This window comes from Etheostoma spectabile, unplaced genomic scaffold (assembly GCF_008692095.1).
Source record: "Etheostoma spectabile isolate EspeVRDwgs_2016 unplaced genomic scaffold, UIUC_Espe_1.0 scaffold00003998, whole genome shotgun sequence".
In the NCBI taxonomy this organism is placed as follows: domain Eukaryota; kingdom Metazoa; phylum Chordata; class Actinopteri; order Perciformes; family Percidae; genus Etheostoma; species Etheostoma spectabile.
The window spans coordinates 83,001-94,137 of NW_022603097.1; the positions used below are offsets into that span (position 1 = coordinate 83,001).

General features: G+C 42.1%; 1 non-coding gene across 1 annotated transcript; it reads left to right on the forward strand.

Annotated features, from left to right (window-relative positions):
* The first annotated feature begins 10,283 nt into the window (after positions 1–10,283).
* LOC116676896 (small nucleolar RNA U3) lies at positions 10,284–10,499 on the forward strand. Its single transcript, XR_004328849.1, has one exon. It is a non-coding gene; the product is annotated as a small nucleolar RNA U3 (small nucleolar RNA).
* The last annotated feature ends 638 nt before the right edge of the window (positions 10,500–11,137 follow it).

An 11,137-nucleotide genomic window follows, 5' to 3' on the forward strand; every position in this document is an offset into this window, starting at 1 on the left:
GGCCTCTCATCACCCTGTGGCATACTGCACACCAGCTCACAAACATTAAAAAAAATTGACTTCAAACTAAAGAGTATCTTATCCTTAAAGGTGGGCACAAATCATATCTCTGTAATGAGAGGCATCATGGTTGTGGGTGTGGCTCTTCAATGTCCTGTTGAAGACCCAGCTCATCTTCATTGACCTGGTCACCAGACTCCAAACAAATGTTGTGTAGAATGCAACATGTTGTTACTGCTGCACTGATGTTTGCCACTTCCTTCATGTGCAGACACTTCCGCCTCCTGAACTTTGACTTTAAGATGCCAAATGGCTTCTTAATGGCCACACGGGCTGCATTGAGCTTTGAGCTAAAGCACCTTTGCCCAACAGTGAGGTGCCCATTATCCCTGTAGGGCTTCATCAAATGTAATGATGAAGGGTAGGCTGAATCAGCAATGATGTGCATTCCTTCTGGTACAAGAGCCTGAGGATTCAATTCCAGTTGCCGTGCTACATCAGCGTTTCGAAATGTTCTCGCGTCATGCCAACTTCCATAGTGACCTATACTAACATGACAAGAGCGGCGCTCGCTGTCACAGACTCCGGTGAGAATGATGGAGTAAAACTGTCTCCTGTTATAACAGGCTATGGGGTTGTTGCAAAATGGTTTGACGATGGGAATGTGACATCCATCAAGAGCACAGACTGTATTTGGAAAGCCGGCTGTTTGAAAATGTAATTGTGATGTGTTCAGTGCTTCCCCTGTGGGCCATGAAATGTGATGTGACAGATGTGTGTTGACCAGGGAACAGAAGTGATGGAGATGGGTTGACATGGTGGATTTTGAAATGTTGAATCGGTCTGCAACACCCCTATACGACTCCTGATTGGCTAGAGTCCACAGGCAGGCAAGAACATTGTGGGTAACCGGCAACTTGGTATACTGTCTGTTTGTATAAAAGGGTCCCAACATCCTCATAACATCCTATAGCAAAGAAGAATGAATAATCAAATGTACATATAGGCTACAAATGTCAGTGAGAATAGCGTACTAAAATGATTCAGATAATCTTCCTAGACTTACCTCTACTTGTCCTCTCGACAGTCTGAAATGACTTTTAAAGGCAGTCACACTGTACAAGTACGACTTGCTCAACAAAATGTGGTATTTAAGGAAACAACCTAGGAGAAGAATAATCAAACTGATTTTATACAGAGTTATAAAAAAAAAAAATTATTGTGCTTCCTGGAGAAGTTATATTAATATGGTTGCTGACAACTTTGTATGAAATAATTATCAAACCCTCTCTCAAACAGCATGACAATAAACATTGCATATCATATATTCCTCTATTATTCATTCATTCATTTTATTAATGTTTTAATTTGCCAATAAAGTTGGAAAAATTGTACTTAATCATCCTCAAAACTGTTAAATGCTTTTACTGAAAAAATTAAACCACTAACATTAGGTTAAATGAACTGTGGCCACGTGTGCACTATTCTTTGAAATGTTTAGCGTTAAATCACCTTCTCTGTTGAAGTCGATCTTCGTGGATAAGAAGGGGCATCTCTTCATACTGAATTTCCTCAGCCATCAAAAACGCGTATGTGATTTCCTCAACCATTTTTGCAAACTACAGGTTGCCTACAGAAGATCAAACAGGATGTAAACACGTTTGTAACTTCCTTTTACATGCTTTGAAGGCTGACGGAAAACGTGTCCAACTTTACCGCAGCTTCTTGTCCCCGCCCCCTGCTGCCTCGTCTACTTTACAGGCGAGGCGCGGTTCATCTCAAACGAGCCTTATGAGAGATCTGTCTCCTAGACTTCCTTATGTAGAGGAGGCGGGGCCACCCACTAATGGCTCAATCAGGAACACCTGAGATAGGCAGAGAGGGAGAAGAAGAACAAGGGGAGAGCACAACACTGCACACTAGAAAATGCTAACAACGGTTTGATGTGGCAGGTTACCTTTAATTAATAATACCATGTATCACCTGTGGATCTTCATTATTTAGAGTTAATGCAGGTTACGAGGTTTATTCTCACAAATGCCATTTTATTAAAGTCAGGTGAAGAGCCCTCACATAATAAAAGTGAGATACACATCACTCTCCTGACTCCTGATTGCTGCCAAGCTGATTCACCTGCTCCCAGCTGCACAGCTGCAACCCATCCACTAATCAACTCTGCACCATAGCAACCACTCTCTGCTGGCCACATCCTCGGCTCAGCTTAGTCACTTGAACTAGGAAAATGAAGAAAGAAAGGCAAAATAAGAAATGAATGTTGCAGAAGCTGCAAGGGACACACACACACACACACACACACACTGTACTACCACATTGTTCTGCATCCATCTCCTCCCAGCCCTTGACATTTAGCAGTCCCACTCCCAACATACACAGACACACACACATATACACACACACACGCACACTAGGGCTGCACGATATTGACAAAATGGGATATTGCAATATTGATTATGAATACTGCAATATCAATATGAATTCTGATATTTTTAAACATATGTAAAATTACAAAATAGATTCATAACAAGTTTTCTGACAACAAAAGGTTATTTCAATTGACAGGTTCAGCACCCTGAGCAGTTGGGGGGGGTCCAGTGCCTTGCTTAAGAGCACCTGGCAGGGCCTAGGAGGTAAAGTGGCATTTCTCCAGCCTCCAATTGACACTTTGGTCCACATGGGGACTTAAACCATCCAGTTCCCAAACCAAATCCCAACAGACTGAGTGACTGCAAACCCCTAAACATTTGATCCCGACGTGATTTGAACACGCAACCTTCTGATCTGGAGTCAGACGCGCTACCGCCACGAGGTCTCCTGGTCAATAAATATACACATCTACTTTTTTTTTGATTAATGCATATTCACACAGCAATGCAACGGTAGCACGTCTGACTCCAGATCAGAAGGTTGGGGTCAAATGTTTGGGGGGGGCAATAGCTCAGTCTGTATGGAGTTGGGCTTGGAACCAGAAGGTTACCGGTATAAGTCCCCATGCACACCAAAGAACGGAGTGTGACTTGGTGTCACTTCACCTCCTGGGCACTGCCAGGTGCTCTTGAACAAGGCACTGTACCCTCCCAACCGCTCAGGGCGCTTGACCACTCCAATTTGACTGTCAGTTGATATAAATCTTTTGTTCTAAGAAAAATGGTTTAATTTGTTATGAATCTATTATGTAATTTTACATGCGTTTAAAAATATCAGAATTCATATCAATATTGCAGAATACATTTTAGTTATCCTAACACTTTAAACAGTTTTAACTGAAACACTGGCGCTGAGCTCCAGGTGCTTTTTGTCGGGGCCATCTGTAGATGCTATAAACCAGGTTTCGTACAGATCTGTCGCACGGCCTAGGACGAGTTCAAAAAAGTTGGTTTCACGCTTATATTGCGAAAAGCCCTTTGAGCATAAATGGGCGTTGCCTATATCCGGAGACTCAGCTTAATTCAGTGAACTTGGATGTAAAGAATTTAATTTTTAATGTCAAATGTGAGTGTTATAGGTAAAAATACGTTTGACCTCACTGTAGCACCACTTAGTGGTCCAAATGTGTATTATTTGGTAAGTCAGGTCTGCTACCCATTGTACATCGTCAGCCTGTTAATTTCCCGTAATTCATGTAAATGTAAGTTATGTAGACGAATAATGGAAAAGAAAAAGGAAAATCCTTTAAAAAAAAATAGGGTTCCACATCCGTGCTGTGTGAACCGCACAGCCTTGCTCCTGAGATCCACAAATCCTCGGCTAAGGGGTCCAAGCCGAGGATGCGGACCGCAGTAGCAGGAAAGCGCTAAACACGAAACCTGTGAGGATTTTTATGTCATGCTGCTCAGAGGCTCTGTAGCAATTTGATAAAGATAGACCATTAGGGGGTGCTGTAATCAACGTTTACTGGTTTTGTCTAGACCATATGGGACTGACAAGATATTAATAACAGGGATTGCATGAATCACTTCATAGTCTGGCTGGAAACAGGCCTTCTCTTGAACATGAAGAAGCTTCTTAAGTAAGTTTTATCTTGAAGCTTTTGAGTGTTCTTTAGGTTTTTATCTGCTTTAACTATTACCGGACAGCAGGGGCACGGAGCAGAGCAGAGCGGCCGTTAGGGAGGAATCCTCCTCCGTGTTCAGCTCCATTTTGAACTGGCGGTAAAAAACTTAACGTTGGAACTTTATGACGAATAGAAATGTTGATAGGTTAATTTCTGTTAATAACAAACAACTATAGTCAATAGAAAAAGAAAATATATATATTAAAAGCCATCTTGGTTCATCTTTCCACTGTTCCTCCAATCGCCACTCTGGTCTGGTTGGAAACTAAAGGATCTAAACTAAAAGGATGTTCCTCTTTAACTAAAAGGTCTATCTCTGTAGGGATCCATCCCATAATGTTAACACACACTTAGAATAATAATCTGAGTCTGTTAGCAGCAACAACACAACCTTTAGTGGACGCTGACTTTACCTTTAAATTAGGAGTTTAAACAGAGACACAACAGGAAGAATAAATCCATCAAATCAAGTCCCCAATAATCAGCATGTGGCCTTGTTTTATTTCAGGTAGTCAGCATGGAGCTGTTCCACATTCCCAGACATTTAAAACAAGTCAATCATTGGCGTTATTCTACGAGTCAGATGAATAAATCAGCTGTTTGCTATTTGAGCTGCTCTGTTTCCTGCTGCTCCGTCGTTCTTTAGTGTCCTCTGGAACAGGTTGCTGTCCTTTATGTGTCTTTAGGATGACATCATCAGTGTCTTTGCTTTAGTCTGAAGAAACTCCAACAGATTTAAAACCACATGCAGTTACAGAAAATACAAACAGGGAATAGACAATGTCAGACAAAGAATACGAAATGAAAAGTCCCCAAAGTAGGAAAATATAATGTTAATCTACCAAACAACAATAACTGGAGAGCATCCAATTAAACATGGCCGACTTCCAGTATGTCGGCAATGAAGAGAGGAATGTTTGGACATATTAAAGATTTATTTGATTTTTATTTAATCTTTATTTAACCAGGAACGATCACATTGAGCTACAGTAACTCTTCTTCCAGGGAGTCCTGCCAAGACAGGCGGCAATAAGTTTCATTATACATAAAACATTGCTGTTTCTGTTCATCCTAAAGTCCTTAAACATGTATTTTCTAAATTATAGAAAAGATCACGTGACCGGTGTTTGCAAGGGTGGCTCAGAGCTGAGGCTCCGCACTCGTCTCATTTTAGATACAGATACAGATAGCTTTGTAACACGTGCCCAGGTAGACAGTGAGATAATGCTTTTGTTGGAAAAAGCCTCCGGGCCGCAGCTATTTAAAGCGCAGCCACACGCTCGCCCTAAAAGGATTAATACAGAGAGCAACATAGTACATAATACATAACAACATAATGCACAGGACAACACACAGTACATGTGGTCACATGAAGGGATTTTTTGAGGTGGCTTGGGAGGTTGAAAGAACAAAAGAAAAAGGTTTCCGAGGCAGACAGTTCAAAGGGGGAGGGATAGGGGTGGGTAGTGTGTGATCATATAGTGAGTGTGTATATGTGGAGTATGAGGCGTCCGACTGTCGAGGTTGTTTCAGTACAGTTCAGTTCAATTCGGCCTTGTCCTTCAAGAGAGATAAGCCAGTGCGCATGAGAAGATAGCCAGCTGCAAGTTGTTTTTATTTGTTACCAATGTGACTTAGTGCAATGTCTGCAGGTGCAAAAAGACAGGCCTCGCTGCCGTTTACCTGAGCACAGAAGTCTTCCAACATGGCGACGGCGAGCACGGCGACTGATGCTAACGTGGACCTACACTTCGAGAACGCTGTAGCCTGGAAAGGTCCTGGAAAAACAACAAATGTGCTTCAATCAGTGGTTCACGAAGCAGTGAAGTAAGCATTGCTGCAACACAACAGGACAGCGATCAAGAGGCAGGGAGCTACGGTATGGGACCTGGTGCAACGGCCCGAACTGGTGCAGAGAGACAACAGGCAGATAAAGGGGGGTAAGGGTTGTTCAGAGCTGAGGCTTTACACCCTCCTCTGCATTTTACAATAAAAACCAGGATTCCCTCCTTACAGAACAGGAACATGAGGCATGAGGAGTAGGCAGGAAGAAACAGCTTGGCTCTGAAACATCTTCACAACGAGGCAGTGTGAATGAGCTGGTGATTTTTAAGGCTAATACAGTGAGAAAACCTTTTCCCACATTGATCACACCAGTACGGCTTCTCTCCAGTGTGAACACGCCGGTGTCTTTCAAGGTTACCACTCAGAGAAAACCTTTTCCCACATTGATCACAGCTGTACGGCTTCTCTCCAGTGTGAATGCGTTGATGTGATTTTAGGGTACTCTGCACTGTGAAAGCTGCCCCACATTGATCACAGCTGTACGGCTTCTCTCCAGTGTGTATGCGTCTATGTATTTTTAGATTACTCTGTTGTGTGAAAGCTGCCCCATTGAACACAGCTGTACGGCTTCTTTCCAGTGTGAATGCGTTGATGCATTTTTAGGTTATTCTGTTGTGTGAAAGCTGCCCCACATTGATCACAGCTGTACGGCTTCTCTCCAGTGTGAATGCGTTGATGTGTTTTTAGGTTATTCTGTTGTGTGAAAGCTGCCCCACATTGATCACAGCTGTAAGGCTTCTCTCCAGTGTGAACTCTCTGATGAATCTTTAAATATCCAGATGTTGTGAAGGATTTCTCACAGTGCTGACAGTGGTGACGTTTGGGTCTCTCTCCTCTCTGTTTCTATAGTAACAGACAAACAGAGAAACAAACAGAGAGAGTTAGTGAACAACCTTCTTTAAACCCTGGATTTTCTCTTACTCACAATTTAACTATTCATTCAATAATTTATGACAAAATGAAGGAAAATATTGCTGACATGTTTTAATGAAAGCAAATGCACTCTTCATGTTCTGAAATATTCTAAATCTTTCAGGCAAACTTCAGTGAAACAACTGCAACGCTGTAATGAAACAAGAAAGTGTGGCAGATGATGGTGGACCACCTGAATGCGTAATCAGTCTACAATATAATATGAGCACTTTAAAAGTTGGCAGAAGATAATGTTACTCAGGAAATTACCATTAAGATAAAATAAAAAATCTTATCTACAATGCTAGAATATGATGCATAGCCTACATACCTACCTCTAACTCTGTCTCTCTTTTGGACTCTGAAATCTAGAAACTATACAAATACTGAAATTAATCAACTAAATGTCCACTGTATACATGACTGTAATAGTGTATTCATCAGTTTAAAATTGATGTAATAATATATATAAACCATTGAAGTGTCCTCTCCCCTCACCCCAGGAAGGCAGAAGTCTGATCATTCTCTGAATGGGGGGTGACAAAAACCCCTCCCTCCTTGTTGTGACCTTTTTGACCGAGCACCTAAACACTCATCCCTACTGGACTATTTCCTGCCATTAAACCTCTCACACATTACCACACAATCATCATGGTACACTTTAACTTTAACATCCTGTATGGCACCACGCCTTCTTCTCTCCCTCAAACATTTACCATAACCTCACAGGGAGGGGGGGACTTCTAGCAAGCATAACCTTCTATGCATCAGTGGCCTCCCATTAAACCACTTCCTCAATGACTGCACACAGCTCTTTTGCATTGTGGCCAAATATAAATTTAACTGCTGATATTCTATAAGCATGTCTACAACAAATGAATGTCTCAACACAATATGCATTTATGATCATTAAATGAAGAAATCAGAGCCTGTGTCGCATAGTCTAAGTGTAGGACTAACTACCTGTTTTAAAACTATTGAGGACGTTATACATTATCCTTCATCACTGGCTCATTTAGAACTGTATCAGCCTTTTCTAATGATCTCAACAACTGTCGTACTATATTCACCAAACGTCTAACAACAATATGACCAGCATTTATTAGTCTTCATAGAGGCAACATAACAGCACCAATGACTGTCACATGGATGTTATCAGAGCTGTTAGCCTTGTTTATACATACAGAAACCCTGGAAACCCCGCCTAATCCACTATCTAGGTCTTGTGAATAGGCCTCCAAGTTTAGACTGGTTGTTGTGTCCTGAACACTGACCTGAACATGGCTGGTACCATAGGCCGGGTCTGCTGCTGGTCCTCTAGGGACCTGGTTGGTCCACTGCTCCGGTCCTGGTCCTTCTCCATTTCCCTATTGTAGTGAAATCCAGCAGATCTCCACTGTGGCAGCTGGACTAACTCTGGATTCTGTTGAGTACAAATCAAAGCAGGCAGAGATATTCAGATGCTTTCCTCACATCCACAGGGTCTGATACTGGGCTTGGTGTTGGTGTCCACCTAGTCCTGGTCTACCTGGAGGGGGGGGGGGGGCAAACCCACTCAACCAGTTCTACAACAGCTTTGATTGCCCTGCCTCTGCTGCAATGTCCTGCCCAACCCCAATCACCCCCCCCCCCCCCCACACACACACACACATACATTTCAATCTGTTCATGGCATGCCCCCCCCCCACCCTCTCACTCACCTCCACAATCTGTACCCTCCCCCATGCTGCTGCTGCTCCTTTTCCCTCAGGGTGGTTCCTTCTCACCCTCATGAGTAAAACCCATCCTTATTGGCTCTTCGTTGGCATTGTCATATGAAGGATGAGTCTTGTTGGTTTCTTTGCTGAAATGTTTAAAAGGATATTCTCCCTGGTTACTGGTTGAACATGCTGAAATGTTATGTAAGTCATTCCTATTACCCTAACTTTAGCATTGACTTGACTGTTGAATTCAGTAAGTGCTACTTGTTGGGGCAGTTGAACATGACAATGCTACAGACTGTAAATAAAGATGGATGTCATTGTAATCACATTCAGATCATCTCAAATGGAGACACTGATGATTATTGTGTTCATAAGTGCTTCATCCAATCATTACTTACAATAGTCAAGACCACAGAAACTTGATCAAAAAGAAGGTGGAGTTGAGTGGAAATGGCTGCATTCAGTATTTAATTGGAAAATCTGTGTAAGGAACCACTTCCACTGCTTCTATATCACAACACAGAAGATGCCAGAAGAAACATCGGATCTATGGAGAAGATCATGAGCAAAGAAGGTTGCGCAGTGTAAGAAATGTGTTATATTCATTCTAGGTTGTGTCTCTGGATAAATGATTGTTTTGGTAAGTCCTTCTTATTACTCTAACTTTAGCTTTAGCTTGACTGTTGATTTCAGTAAGTGCTACTTGTTGGGGCAGTTGAACATGACAATGCTACATACTGTAAATGAAGATGGATGTCATTGTAATCACCTTTAGACCATCTCAAATTGAGACTGATAATTATTGTGTTCATCAGTGTTTCTCTTTGGGGTTGTCTTGGTAGTGAGTTCATCATTGGACATATCTCTGAACAAATGCAGAGACAGGCTATATCACAATTCTTCCCAACAATAGTAAAATGAAATCATCTGGCAGCAAACAACCCAAACACAAGCACTGACTTGAGTTGTGTATGCAGTAAGTGCTACTTGTTGGGGTAGTTTTGCTGACCTCTGAAGTCCAGGATTTGCACCATAAAGAATGTTTAAAAGGGATTTTCTCCCTGGTTACTGGTAGAACAATGCTGAAATTTTTCTAAGTCATTCCTATTATCCTAACTTTAGCATTGACTTGACTGTTGAATTCAGTAAGTGCTTCTTGTTGGGGCAGTTGAACATGACAATGCTACAGAGTGTAAATGAAGATGGATGTCATTGTAATCACATTCAGATCATCTCAAATGGAGACACTGATGATTATTGGGTTCATAAGTGCTTCTCTTTGGGGTTGTCTTGGTTGTGAGTTCATCATCAGACATTAACACATGCAGAGCAAGTACATTTCAGCAGTTGTCCAAATAATAAAAGAATGGGGGTTTCGGAATAGATATGCAGCACTAACTGGTACTTTCTATTGCTGAATGAGCTCTATCTGGAGGAAAAAGGAGTTGCCCCAAAGAAGGTTATTGGACTCTAATTGACCACTCATAGACTGTTAATGGCATACATCGGGATGATGGTTGTCTATTCATGAAGCCATTCATTACTTACAATAGTCAAGACCACTGAAACTTGATCAAAAAGAAGGTGGAGTTGAGTGGAAATGGTTGCTTTCAGTATTTAAAGATCTAAATAGATTTTCTCACCTCAGAGTCATTTGGAGCACGTAACCATTAGCTTCTGTCCCTCTGAACCCTGAGTGACAATCACTCTGCAGTGAATGCGATGCAGTTCCCCCCCCCCTCAGTCTAACCAAGACTGTACTTTTAGGGATCATTTCTAGAGTTTCTGACTTGAGGATTGTGTTACTGAATGGGTTGGTCTCGCTGACCATGATGATGAGTTGGGATATTCCTTTCTGAGCGTGAAGCTGACAGAGAGTAATGATTCACTTCATATGCTCTCTGTCATTGATGATCGTTCCTTGTTTCTTTATGGAGCATTGAGGAAGGGAATATGATCAGAATGGTATTAGTAGATGTGTGGAAAACTAATGTGAGTAAACATGACAAAGTGTGCTAAGCTATTTAATCAACTACAGTTATTGCCAATCTTGAAATATTTTTCTTGTCCATGGTGGACAATGTTACTTGAAACAGGGTCATTAATTAATAAAAAAAAGAAGTAATTAATCAATTGTCATTAATTACAGGGTAATTAATGACATGATCCCCCATCATCCCCATCAATGATCCCCCATCATCCTCCACCTCTGCCTCCACCACAGAGGACATGTCAGCTGGATTTAGGAGTTCCTCAAAGTGCTCCTTCCACCGCCCTATTACCTCCTCAGTTGAGGTCAACAACGTCCCATCCTTACTGTACACAGCTTTGATGATTTCTTGCTTCTCTCTCCTGAGGTGGCGATTGGGTTTCCAGAAGCACCTTGGTGCTGACCGAAAGTCCTTCTCCATGTCTTCTCTGAACGTCTCCCTTGCTTTACCTCCTGTCACGGCAGAGGCTGCAGTCCTTTGGGCCCGTTAGTACCTTGCCACTGCCTCCGGAGTCCGCTGGGATAACATATCCCGGAAAGACTCCTTCTTTAGTCGGACGGCTTTAATGACCACCGGTGTCCACCAGGGTGTTCATGGGTTACCGCCCCTTGAGG